The following is a 13,800-nucleotide window of genomic DNA, read 5'->3' as shown; positions in this document are numbered from 1 at the left end:
GAATGGGGCTGCGATCCCTATGCGGCTGCCACACAGCAGGTGCCCGTGCTTAGCGGACCACAATTTTCGGGTCCACAGCACGGGCTTCACACGGTCATGTGAACGAGCCCTTATACTGTGAACCAGGGCAGGTAGTGGTTTGCGGACAGACAACATTGGCACAAGGTTCAGTGTGATGTTGCATTGTGCACTTACTTTCTGGTCTGGACAGGTAACACAGCTCTGATTAAGGTTAGCCGGCCTCGGACCTATTCATTCCATGATCGCGGTACGTGGAACGCACGGCAATCTTGCGTTATCCAACATGACGATGTGTTCCACAGTGGAATGCACCGCAATTTTTTTTGGCGGAGGCTCTTAGAGAGAGGCGTGGAGGATAGTGGGGCGGGGAGACGCGCCTCTAGGTAAGGCCTGGGACGCATGGCGCCTCTGCTTAATTGGCAGGGATGAATAGGGGAGGTTATCAACACGCAGCCACCCAATGAGAGTGGCGATGCGCGACCATGTGTTTTAGGGGGGCGGATCCATATGTGGAGCAGACGAATACGGTCTAAGCCCGCCCGTGATTCCACCATTTAAATGTGAGTCCAATCCCTTGGCAAAATGGAGATGTTATCGTGCCCCCTGGAGCCCCCCGCCCAAGTATCCTGCATCTGTGAGAGGACTGGACTAACACACTATCCTTCTGTATCAGCTAAGTTGCCTTGTATTTTCAAAGTTTTGTGACTATTTAATATGTGGTGGACTGATATTGAGCGCATTTTAGTGTCCGCACACTTTGAAGAACTCCAATTTAGAGGCTTTTTGCCGCTTACCTTGTCACAGATGCTTTCTGGTCTGGGGTGCTCCAGTCTTGTTATGTTTATTCTGTTGTTTGTAACCTAATACCAAACTGATGCATTTGGTCCCCTGATGAGCCTTTGATTACCTGTAAGGGGAAACGCGTTGGCACATTGTTTGTCATGTCAGAAAGTGATAGGGCGTTATAAGGACAGGTTAGCCCAGGAACGTGGACAGAGTGCACCTACCTTAAAGGTGCATCTCTGGGCTGAGCACTTTCTTTAGGGCAAGAAGAGGGACAGATATATTCTAATCCTCTGTCCCCATTCGCATTATACTGTCCGTATTTCTATTAAATCACTCGCTGTACCTATGACTCATTTTTGACATTGTATATTGTGTCAGAAAGTGTCAACTGCGCATACGCCGGCTCCCTCGTTGAAGCCGGTGCCAGTAGTCCGCACAGGCGCAGACTACAATGTCCACTGCGCCTGCGCGAGATCACGGCACTGAGAAGAACTGACGTCAGGGATAGTGGAGTGAATAAATTAAGGGTCCATTCACACGTCCGTTGTTTCTTTCCTGATCTGTTCCGTTTTTTGCGGAACAGATCTGGACCAGTTCTGTACCCATTCATTTTCAATGGGTCCTGAAAAAAAATCAGACATTGAGCTGTCTGATTTTTTTCAGGACCCATTGAAAATGAATGGGTACAGAACTGGTCCAGATCTGTTCCGCAAAAAACGGAACAGATCAGGAAAGAAACAACGGACGTGTAAATGGACCCTAAGTGGTAGGCGATGCTGGGCTCCGGATCGATGGGCGCGGCTGGGCTCCAACATATCGTGGGACAACCCCTTGGGCTCCTGACAGAGGTGATTTACATATCAATAAGATCTATTAAGATAGATTTTTATAAGAATCTAACACACACACAGAGCATAAACAGTGGGATAATTTTAAACACTGCATGGAGACTAATGGGCGCATATAAATATTGCTATATTGTTAATCCTGGTGACAGAATCCCTTTAAGTTTTAGAAGTCGCCTTCAGTGATATATATATAGACACAGAGTGATTGACAGCTGAGTGTGGCCTGTATTTTTGTGTTGTGGAGTCCTAAAGAGTCAAGAGAAAAAAAGACAATGCAGCAGCACCCTGCTAACAAGATAAAGTACAATAATGCAATAGTCACAAAAATTAGAGTGCTAATGCTACGCCTATTTATAAAGTGAGATGCTTGGCAAATGCATTTTATACAAAACCATCTGAGCCCGTCTGCCGAACGTCAAGGCGATCTCTGTAAGACGGAAACCTAACACTAAATATCACCTGTTATGCGCCATAAAGTTCAGGAAGTGTTTGATCCACATGCATGCTGGGTCCACTCTGCCTTTTACCATTTTTTGTGCCATAATGGCCTCCATTACTTACAAGGGATGCAGGTACCAACATGCATGCTGAGCCCAGAGGCGTATCTATCACGAGGCAAACAAGGCATTTGTCTGGGGCGGCACTTGCCAATGGGGCGGCAAAATGCCTTGTTTGCCTAGTGATAGTTAACGTACACAAATATGCCAATTTTTTTCCCCCTTTGTCCGATGCTTGCCGATCCGATCCTTCACTATGCCGCTGCGCAGCATCGCCGGCGCCGCATAGTGAAGGAGTGACTTACTTCCTCCTCCTCCCGACCCCAGGTGTTGAGGAATTTTCACCTACCCTTGCTACCCACGTCACTTCCACTAGTGACGTGGTCTCACCTCGGCTCCTGATTGGCTCTGCTGGGGGTTTGTCGGAATTGTCAGCGCAGGCGCAGAGGATTCCGCCGTACCGTGAACGCGCCGAAGGTAGCAGAATATTCCGGCCCACTACGCATGCGCGAAAAAGACGGCTCGGCGCAAGCGCAGTAGGTGCCGAAGGTAGCAGAAAATTCCGGCTCCTACTAGAATATTCACAACACAAGCGGCAGCCACGGGAAAAGTCTCTCCAGACCTCCCTCCTCACACACTGTCACAGAACAGAGTTGGCCACTTTGCCTGACTCCTGGCCTACCCTGCGAGGAGTGTCCAGGTCCAGGCAGACGAACAAACACGAGTGAGTGAGACGAGAGAGTTAAAAAGCAAATAGTGCACGTGCACTGTGAGAGTGAGACTCATAAATAAAGGTGGTATGAATGATGTCAGACTGTCTATGGTGGCCCTGGCCTCTCCTTGAGGCTGCCCCATACAGACTGTATGGCCAGGGCCATAGACAGTCTGACATCCCACCTTTATTTATGACACAGTGCACTATTTGCTTGTGGCAGACCCCAATCCCCCATACAGTTTAGTGTCTCCTTGTGGCTGCCCCCGGCCCCCCATACAGTATAATGTCTCCTTATGTCTGCCCCATACAGTATGTATAATGTTCCCTTGTGGCTGCCCCCATACAGTATATCGTCTCCTTGAGGCTGCCCCATACAGTATAACATCTCCTTGAGAGCCTCCTTCCATTATAGCCGAGCAGCACGTGCTACGTCTGTTGATTTTCATTGACACTATGTCGGTTGATTTTCACAGCATTGGTACTATTCTTAGCAGCCATGAGTGACGGGCGAAAAAGGCTAAGTGGAGCAGGTTACCGGAAAAATGCAAAAATTAGGCGTGAAAAACAAGCCAGGGAGCTTGAACAGACAGGAAAAATTGAACAATTTTTCGCGAAACCTGTGGCTTCTTCTAATACTGAGCAGGGTGAGGAGGTAGTTGAAGATTTAACTGCTGACATCTATGAAACTGATGTTGCTACATGCAGCTATGATACTTCAATAGCTACCAGTAGTACTAGTATTGCCAGAGAAACTGAGACTTCTGAATCAGGTCCTTCGAGTTCAGTAGAATTTGATGATCCTGTTGTACAAATAGGAGTGAGCTCTGACCCTGCTGAATGGGTTTTAAATGATTGCACCAGAGACCATGTGGCTAAACATGGAATAATTCAAAATGAGAATCTGGACTTTACACAGTCGAGAAGGCTGTATGCTGACCATTCTAGGTTGCTAACTAAACACCTTTTTAAAAAAGAAAACTTTAATGGAGCGAAACAAAAAAGGAGCTATTTGGTTTACTCCAAAAGCAAAGGAGTAGTGTTTTGTGCTCCATGTCGTTTGTTTGGTCGCAAATCCCAGTTGGCAGAAAGTGGCTTCAATGACTGGAAAAATGGCACGGCTCAATTAAATGAACATGAGCGTTCAGCTGAACACAAATCCTGCGTGCTATCTTTAAAATCAAGAGCATGTACACTGGGGAGAATTGATGAAAGTCTTACAAAGCAGCGTTCTGATGAAATTCAATATTGGAGAAATGTTTTAAAAAGAGTTGTTGCTGCAGTTAAGGCACTTGGCACTCGAGGACTTGCTTTCAGAGGGAAAGATGACCGTTTTGATTCCACACACAACGGAAACTACATGATGATGTTCGAATTTCTGTCAGAATTTGACCCATTTATAGCAGAACACATAGCCCGTTACGGCAATGCAGGAAAAGGAGTCACATCTTACCTCTCATTCACTACCTGTGAGCAGTTTATTCAGCTTATGGCAGATTCTGTTACAAAGCAGATAGTTAAGGAGGCAAAGGCTGCTAAATATTACTCTATCAGTGTTGATTCAACACCGGATAGCTCCCACACGGATCAGCTGGCCTTCATCTTAAGGTATGTCAAGGAAGATGGCTTACCGATTGAGCGCTTTCTACGTTTTATTCCAAATCCTAGACATAAATCGGAACAACTGGCTGAAGTGGTCCTCACCACTCTTAAGCAGGGCTCGACAAATCCCGGGCGCCAGGTCGACCAGGAATTTGGTCCTGGCGCTTGGGTATTTGTCAGCCCGTTTTCAAAGATGCGCTCTCGGCGCGCACCATGGTTTCCTGAGCGGCACAGTGGAGGAGAGGAGTCCCTCCCTCCCCACTGTGCGCGGCTGCCGCTGGCCACTAAGAACAGAGTAGGAGGAGGAGGGGAGGGACTGTGGCCACTGCGCCACCAATGAATGTGCCGGCCATATCCCGGCCCCTATGACTGCACGCTGTGATCCGCGCGATTAACTCCTCAGTTGAGGGGTTATTCGCGCGGATCACAGCGTCTTGTCAGAGGTCGGGTTCTTCAGTCTCGACTCTCTGCATTGGTGGCAGTGGGCAGTTCCGATCGGAGTCCCAGCAGTGTAATGCTGGGGCTCCGATCGGTTACCATGGCAGCCAGGAGTCACGCTACTGAAGTCCTGGCTGCGATGGTATGTTAGTAAGCAGCATTATACTCACGTGCGCCGAGGCCGCCGGTCGCTCCTTCTTCTGTCTGTGCGGCTCATTGCTAATGCTTATAGCATTAGCAATGCGCCGCACAGACCTATGAGAAGAAGGAGCTCCCGGCGATCACGGCGCACGTGAGTATAATGCTGCTTACTAACATACCATCGCAGCCAGGACTTCAGTAGCGTCCTGGCTGCCATGGTAACCGATCGGAGCCCCAGCATTACACTGCTGGGACTCCGATCGGAACTGCCCACTGCCACCAATGATAGGAGGAGGGGGACCCTGTGGCCACTGCCACCAATGATTAATACTGGGGAGGGAGGCGGGGTGGGTTTGTTACCAGAGGGGGCTGATAAGAGGGAGGGGGGGGGGAGGGGCTGATCAGAGGCTGGAGGGGCTGATAAGAGGGAGGCTGGAGGGGCTGATAAGAGGGAGGCTGGAGGGGCTGATAAGAGGGAGGCTGGAGGGGCTGATAAGAGGGAGGCTGGAGGGGCTGATGAGAGGGAGGCTGGAGGGGCTGATGAGAGGGAGGCTGGAGGGGCTGATAAGAGGGAGGCTGGAGGGGCTGATCAGAGGGAGGCTGGAGGGGCTGATGAGAGGGAGGCTGGAGGGGCTGATCAGAGGGAGGCTGGAGGGGCTGATGAGAGGGAGGCTGGAGGGGCTGATGAGAGGGAGGCTGGAGGGGCTGATGAGAGGGAGGCTGGAGGGGCTGATGAGAGGGAGGCTGGAGGGGCTGATGAGAGGGAGGGGGGAGGGGCTGATCAGAGGCTGGCTGCCATGGTCAGCTCCCTGCTGTGTGTACTATGCGCAGGGCAGCAGGGAGAGTGTAAAGTCCTATTCACCCTAATAGAGCTCTATTAGGGTGAATATGACAAGGGTTCTAGCCCTTAAGAAGGCTAATAGTTATTAAATAAAGTAAAAAAAAAAAAGTTTAAACCCCCCCCCCCCCAAATATAGAAAACAATATATTGCGATATACATGCTTAAAATCGTCATAGATTTTATGACGCGGCTCCGCCTGTCTCCTAACTTTTTTAGCTGGCTCCTAGATTCCAAGGAAATTTGTCAAGCCCTGCTCTTAAGTAATATGATCTTGATATTGCCAACTGTCGTGGTCAATCATATGACAATGCAAGCAATATGTCTGGCCATTATAGAGGATTGCAAGCCAGAATTCTGGAAAGAAACCCACTTGCTGTGTATATTCCATGCGCTGCATACTCTTTAAATCTAGTAGGGAAGCATGCTGCTGAAAGTTGTTCTGAAGCCTGTTCATTCTTTGGTCTCCTACAACACCTTTACATTTTTTTTACTGCTTCCACTCACAGATGGGAGATTTTACAAGAACATTTATCATCTGTGCCAAACACTCTAGCGGTAAAGAGATTATCTGACACACAATGGTGAGCCAGGGAAGATGCCTGTCGAAGCTTAAATCGAAATTGGACTCAAGTAATCGAAGCCTTAACAAAAATTAAGAAAAATAGGAACATGCAAGGAAGCTGAAGGTCTTCTGAATAAAATACAACGTCTGGAAACTGCACTTATGAGTGGTTTGTGGGGTACTATCCTGGATAGATTTGGTGCAGTTAGCAAAAAACTCCAAAGCATTGGTATTGATGTTGGAATTGTAGGGGAGCTGTATGAGTCACTGATCCAGTTTGTTCGAGAAACCAGGGGCCTATTCCCGACTTTTGAAGCTGCTGCAATGGAAAAATCAGTTGTGAAGGATTATCAGACTAAGAGGAAAGGTGTACAAGCACGGAAAGTGTCAGCAACTTCCAGCAAGACACAGGCAGAGGTAGCCCAAGAAAACCTTCGCATTAACACCTTTTATGTTATTTGTGACAACTTAGTTGCTGAACTTATGAGAAGAAAAACGGCATATGACTCTTTCATTGGAAAGTTTAAATTCATTACTGAACTATCAAAAACTGAGCCATCAGAAATTTCACAGCATGCAAATAACCTTTGTTCCTCTTACAGCAAAGACTTGGAACAGGAGTGTTTTGTTGATGAGTGCCTCCACTTTCGTTCATACTTAATAAGTTCTTCTGCAGAAGATACCCCTGTTCTGGTGATGTCCCGAATGATGAGAGAGAGAGGATTGCAAAGTATTTATTTAAATGTGGACATTGCTCTCAGAATGTTTTTGTGTACTGCAGCAACAAACTGCTCAGCTGCTTTCTCGACTTTGAAGCGAGTGAAGAACTACTTGCGATCCAGAATGGGAGAGGAAAGATTGAACTCCCTGGCAGTGTTGGCAATAGAGTCTGAACTCACAAAATCTTTGGACTATGAAGAGCTCATCAACAGCTTTGCCACACAGAGAGTTCGGCGAAAGGCATTTTAGTTTCCAAGTATAATTTAGATCTAATAGTCTAATATTCAACAGTTTGCACTTAAGTCAGAAATGTTTACAGTTTCATTTGTTGTATTCAACAAGTTGCATTTCAGTTTAAAATATTAATATATTTAATTAAAGTAATCTAAGTTATTAAAAACCTCATTGTGTCAGTTTCAGGATAAATTAATTGATGTAAGTAAATGGTGTGTGAAAGTCTGTGCTATGGCTAAAGTAATGTAATGGACTGGATGTGTTGATATGTACAGTGGCATTGTCTTGTATGAATGACACAAATTGTGTATGCATGTCCAGTAACAGCTGTTGAAGCCTTGGTGCTGTTACTGCTCATGTGGACTGACCACGTGCTAATTCAAACAATTTGAAGACGTGATCAATATAGTATAGTTGACCTGGATGACTGATGTTTGTAAAGTGGTTGAATTTACACTTTATATTATTATATGTAAAGATTCTCTTAAAATAATAGATGCTAAATTTGGTACAGAAAACACAAAATATTGGCCTTTGTTATTCACTTTTAAATACAGAAAGGAAGATGTGAAGCTCAAACAGGAAAGGGTGGGGCCTAAAGAGGAAGGGGTGGGGTTTACAGAGGAAGGGGTTTGGCCGTGACAGGAAGGGGTGGGTCAAATTTATATTAGGGGGTGCCCGAGTTTAGTCTCGCCTAGGGCAGCACAAAACCAAGATACACCACTGGCTGAGCCCACTCCATACCTTTCCTGGTGCTAGACAGCTTCCAATGAATGCAGAGAGAGCAGGCTACAGCTTTATACTGAAACTAATTAAAAGGAGGACATTCCACGGTTGATCGTACCCCAAAAAAGGAGTTTTTACGTGAATCGACCTAGAGGCTGCGAGGGTGAAGCCATCCGAGAAGTCTGTCCAATAAAAGACAACATTGGGAGCAGCTGATACCTGAAGATTGGCACTGACAAACAGCAGAAGTGAAGAGCTTCATTCTGGAGCCAAGAAAGTTAACTGCTGGACAAATCCTTTAAAGGGAACCTGTCATCAACTTTATGCTGTCCATACTAACGGCAGAATAAAGTAGAGACAGGTGAGTTGATTTCAGTGGTCTGTCATTTATAAGTTAAAAGTAAGTGGTTGGCGAGAACCAATATCACAATCATTGCAGAGTGGGCCTGGAGAAGTCCCGGCCACCTGAGAAGAGTCCTGGTTATCCATGAATTCCTGCTCTCCCTGCCCACCTGCTGATGACTGACAGGCTTCTACCTAGTTTTCTCCCTTTCTCTCTAGGAGAGAACTTCCAATCATCAGCAGATGGGCGGGTGTCACGGCCTATGGTGTACGCTGTGACACTGTTGCCACACTTGCGGTTGCCCGCGGCAACGTGTTGCTGTGAGAGCATGCGGTGGCAGTGTCTTGGCCTTCTGGGTGATTGCCGTGACATGGTTGCCACGCTTGCTGTTGCCGGTGGTAACGTGGTTTAGTATGCTTGTGTGTGCACTTCTCCTTTAAGTTGTAGCCTCCCTCTGTCTGGTGCTGTAAGGGTTAACTCCCTGACTGGGTGTGGTCACGGTCACTTGGCTTTCATCCCCTGTGGCTCCCTGGCTGGAGTCAGTTGTACTTCAGCTGTCGTTGGTGCTGGAGCTCTGCTCCAGTCCAGGGTGTTCCATGTGTCCAGTGAGGGCCACCCTTGTGGTCAGCAATGTTATCCCGGTGTCTCCTTCCCTTCCTGTCCCTATTTGTATGGAGTGGGTTATGTTCAGGGTGTTTGTATGTCTAGTTTGGTGTTACATGTCTGGTGGTGTTTGGTGTCATGTTTGCTAGACATTCCCCTGTCTCATGTTATTGCAGCTATGGATGTCCTGGGTTCCTGTGTGGTTTTTGGTGTGTGCTGTGTCCTTTAATGTTGGTGTGGACAGCAGCACTTGTGCACAGGTTCCATTAATTGTGTCTGTGGCAGGTAAGTGTGTTATGGGTTTCGCTTACCTGCCATCTCCTTATGCTGTATGTGTTCCCCTCTCCTTGCAGCCTGGCCTCAGATAGAGACTCCTGTTCCTCCATTACTGGGATGAACAGATTGTCTCTCCCTGCTCCTTGGTGAGGGATTACCAGGGCGACTTAGGGTCTCTAGGAATCCAGAGTATGAGTCGTCCTACCATCGGGGTCCGCTCATACGGTGAGGAGTCAGGGAGAGGATTAGGGACGCTGTAGGAGGTGACCTGCTCCCTTATTAATCCTTTTGGCCAGGCTGATCCCCTTTTTACCCTTTGACACCGCACGGTGGGGGGTTTCCCCCACTCCCCAACGTGACAGCGGGAGAGCAGGAGATTATGAATAACCATGACTCTTCTCAAGCAGATTTGACTCTTTTCAAGGCCTGTGCTGTAATGATTATAATGCTGGTTCTCGGCAACCACTTACTTTTAGCTTTAAGAGTTGCATCTGTGCAGGGTCATGTACCAAAACAGAAATCTATGCCAGCAAGGGAGCTAGTGAAGATTTCAAGTGTAATCTACGACAGGCATAGATTATAATAAATGGGTTAGGTCGAACCACCCACTTTTAGGAAAGTGGTGAGTGGGGAACAAAACTGCAAAAAAAAAATTGTTGTGCAAGTAGGCTATGTGCCACACTTTGCAACTTTTTCAAACTTCTGGCATACAGGGGTTGATAAATGTCCCTCTATGCATGCTGCTATATGGTGCTCTGAGTGGTATTGTATTTACAATTATTCACCCATACAAGCTATCATTCTAGGGGTGATTTGCTCTTTAAAAGTTATGTACAGCTTCAGAGGCAATTTTTTTTTTTTATGATTGCATTTTACTCATTTTTGGCTAAAACTAATTTTTTCAATTGGTCTGTCACGGTACATGTAAAAAGGATAAAGGGTAGCTGCTAGGCCAGTATGCCGGAATAAGGGAGTAGGTCACCTCCTAAAGCATCCCTAAATCTGGCCCTGTTCTCCTAACTGTATGAGCCGACCTTTAAGGTAGGAGGACCCATACGCTGGAACCTCAGAACCCTGAAATCCCTGAATTTCCCTGAGGTTAGGAGACAGGGACCAGAGACAACCAGGTTCATCCAAGACACGGATGAACCAGAGTCTCCACAGGCCTAGCAACAAAGGGAAAAGGAGAGACCACTCACAGCAAGGGGATCGGCAGGTAAGAACAACAAGACAACTCACTTACCTGCCGAAGCCTCCACAACTGGAACCCGTGCATCAGTAAAGGAGCCCGAACACACAGCAGGTCACAGTACAAACAACCCACACAGGAATCCAGCATACCAACTCTGCCAGAGCCCCCCATGCTCACACAGTGCATGGCAGCCCCAAGCAGCGCTGCAAACAGGCTACAACATACAGGGCAAATGTCAAACATACATGACCATGACATGGTCTTTATTAAAAATATTGAGCCGTTCTGTCACAAAAGGTTAACTGTTTTTCTGAGTGACTGGTACTTTCACTTTGGGCCGGTCATCTAATAAACCTTATCTCTAAACTACTAAAAGGTCATAAACACTTATTTAAACCACATTCTTACCAGTAAGATAAGAACTGAGCTATAATGGGTGTTTATATTGTCAGAGAGCAGAGATAAGGAGCCGTCAGCTCCCCAACTGACGGAAAAGAGTGAAATCCAGAGGTTGCTTCCAGAGCATCTCAGCTCTGTACAGAAAAAAAGGGCTCCATATTTTTAATAAAGACCAATTTAAAAATGATTTTAACTCAAAATGAGTACGATGCAATAAAAAAAAAATATATTGCCTCCAAAGGTGTACGTAGCCTTTAGGACTATCTACACACATTGCAGATTACATGCAGATTCTCTTGTGGAAAAACCGCAGCATAATACAGTACCAGCACAGTGTATGAGACAAACCTCATGTACATTTTGCTTTTTTCTTCTGTGCAGAAATTGACCTGCCATGTGGATTTACTCATCTGCAACATGTCAATTGTTTGTGTGACTCTTTTGTGCGGATTTCACCCGTGTGCAGATACCCTGAGGGGTTGTCTAAGTTTTTAATCATACTTCGGCCCTATTTACATGACTGTATTCTTGCTCTGCATCCGATCCGCGTTTTTTGCGGATCTGATGTGGACCCATTTATTTCAGAGGGGACCCAAAAAATGTGGAACAGAACACCGTGTGCTATCCGCATCCATATATCCGTTCCACAGTACCGCAAAAAAGATAGAACATGTCCTATTCTTTTCCATATTGCAGACAAGAATAGGCATCGGTACAATGGATCCGCAAAACAATGAATACAACACAGATGTCATCCGTCCATGTTTTTTGAACTGCAAAATACATACGGTTGTGTGGATGATGTCCGTGTTGCATCCGATTTTTGGCAGACCCATTGCAACAATGCCTATTCTTGTCTACAAAATGGACAAGAGTAGAACATGTTCCATCTTTTTTGCAGGACTGGGGAGCCGACATACAGATGCGGACAGCGTACAGTGTGTTGTCCACGTGGTTTGCTGCCCGATAAAAAGTAATGGGTCACCATACGATCTGCAAAAAAATGCAATAGGGATAGGAGATAACTTTAAAAAATTGGCACAACTCCTTTGGTGTCTATAGTATATTATCAAATTCACTACAGACATTTATTATTAAAGCGCCATTCATTCCATGGCGCTGTACATATGAAAAAGGGGTGCACATACATAATATAAAACAAGGAGGAGTAAACTTTGGTCCTCCTGGTCCACCGTAGCTACTGCCGTGACGTCATGCAGCGCTTCGTGCGAGCGCGAACAAGCGGCTCCTTTTAACCACGAGCTGTGCCACCGGCCGGGGCAAGCTCTGTATTTTTATAAAAATCTTTAATTACCATTAGGGTTTAGCCCCCTACACCTTTCCTCATCCCGAACGGCACTAAAAAGAAAAGAAAAAAGAAAAAAACAGAAAGACGCAGGAGAACAGCCCTCGCAGAGGAACATCCAGGATAAAGGTATTCCAACTAATCTGTAAGTTTCTGTAATATTTACTGCGGACCTTCATAGTGCCGAACTGGCAAGGAGAGTAATAGGGGGTACATGTCGCGCAGTACCTAACACACATATAATATAAAACAAGTACAATAAGCATGAACAAGCTACAAACTGGTACAGAAGGAGAGAGGGCCCTGTCAGCGAGGACTTACAAGATGGGATAACTTGGAATTACAGGCAGTACGGTACCTCAGTAGTGGTTAGCACTGGTGCCTTGCAGTGCTGGAGTCCTAGGTTCAAACCCAACCAAGGACAATGTCTGCATGGAGTTTGTATGTGGCCACGTCACTGCTGAAACCAGTCATTGGCTGCAGTGGAGCATGTGTCCATGAAGCGGTGGATAGAAACACTGCTAGGACCGGAAAAGGGGCGGACTGGCCATAGACCTTACAGAGAAATTTATCGATGGGCCACATGAGTCCTCCTCACGGCCGTCCAGTGGAAGTTTTTGGGGGTGTATTTTGTGCTGCTGGGGCAGTATTTTGTGATGGACTGTGGTACTTGGCTCTGTTGGGGTGGTATAATGTGCCACAATATAGTAATGCTGGCTCCACCTACTTACATTAGCCCTGCCTTCCATCAATTTGGACCTGACTACAAAACAAGGCCACTTTTAGTTTTTTTTCCCGGGGAACTTTAAGTTCTCAGTCCACCCCAGGACCGAAAGATGGACAAGCGGGAGGAAGTGAAGAGGACCGGAGCGGCAGGCAGAGGTGAACCACCAATGAGACTAGGTGAGGAGATTGCCTCAGGCGGCAAGACCTAGAGTCAAGTGGGGGCAGTGGCAGGGCTGTGGGAATACCTCTCTATAGTCAACTGTATAACAGTATGCCTTAGGCCTCTTTCACACTTGCGTTGTTGGGATCCGGCATGCACTTCCGTTGCCGGAGGTGCCTGCCGGATCCGTAACAACGCAAGTGTACTGAAAGCATTTGAAGACGGAACCGTCTTCCAAATGCTTTCAGTGTTACTATGGCACCCAGGACGCTATTAAAGTCCTGGTTGCCATAGTAGGAGCGGGGAGCGGGGGAGCGGTATACTTACAGTCCGTGCGGCTCCCCGGGCGCTCCAGAATGACGTCAGAGCGCCCCATGCGCATGGATGACGTGATCCATGTGATCACATGATCCATGCGCTTGGGGCGCCCTGACGTCACTCTGGAGCGCCCGGGGAGCCGCACGGACGGTAAGTATGCTGCTCCCCTGCTCCCCGCTACACTTACCATGGCTGTCAGGACTTTAGCGTCCCGGCAGCCATGGTAACTATTCAGAAAAAGCTAAACGTCGGGTCCGGCAATGCGCCGAAACGACGTTTAGCTTAAAGCCGGATCCGGATCAATGCCTTTCAATGGGCATTGATCCCGGATCCGGCCTTGCGGCAAGT

General features: G+C 47.0%; 1 pseudogene; it reads left to right on the top strand.

Annotated features, from left to right (window-relative positions):
• The first annotated feature begins 3,363 nt into the window (after positions 1–3,363).
• LOC120993901 lies at positions 3,364–7,418 on the top strand (annotated as a pseudogene).
• Positions 7,419–13,800: the final 6,382 nt, after the last annotated feature.

The sequence above is a fragment of the Bufo bufo genome, chromosome 3, assembly GCF_905171765.1.
Source record: "Bufo bufo chromosome 3, aBufBuf1.1, whole genome shotgun sequence".
NCBI classification, from domain to species: Eukaryota; Metazoa; Chordata; class Amphibia; order Anura; family Bufonidae; genus Bufo; species Bufo bufo.
Note: the sequence above shows the minus strand (reverse complement) of the source record. Positions and strands in the feature narration are given on the sequence as shown.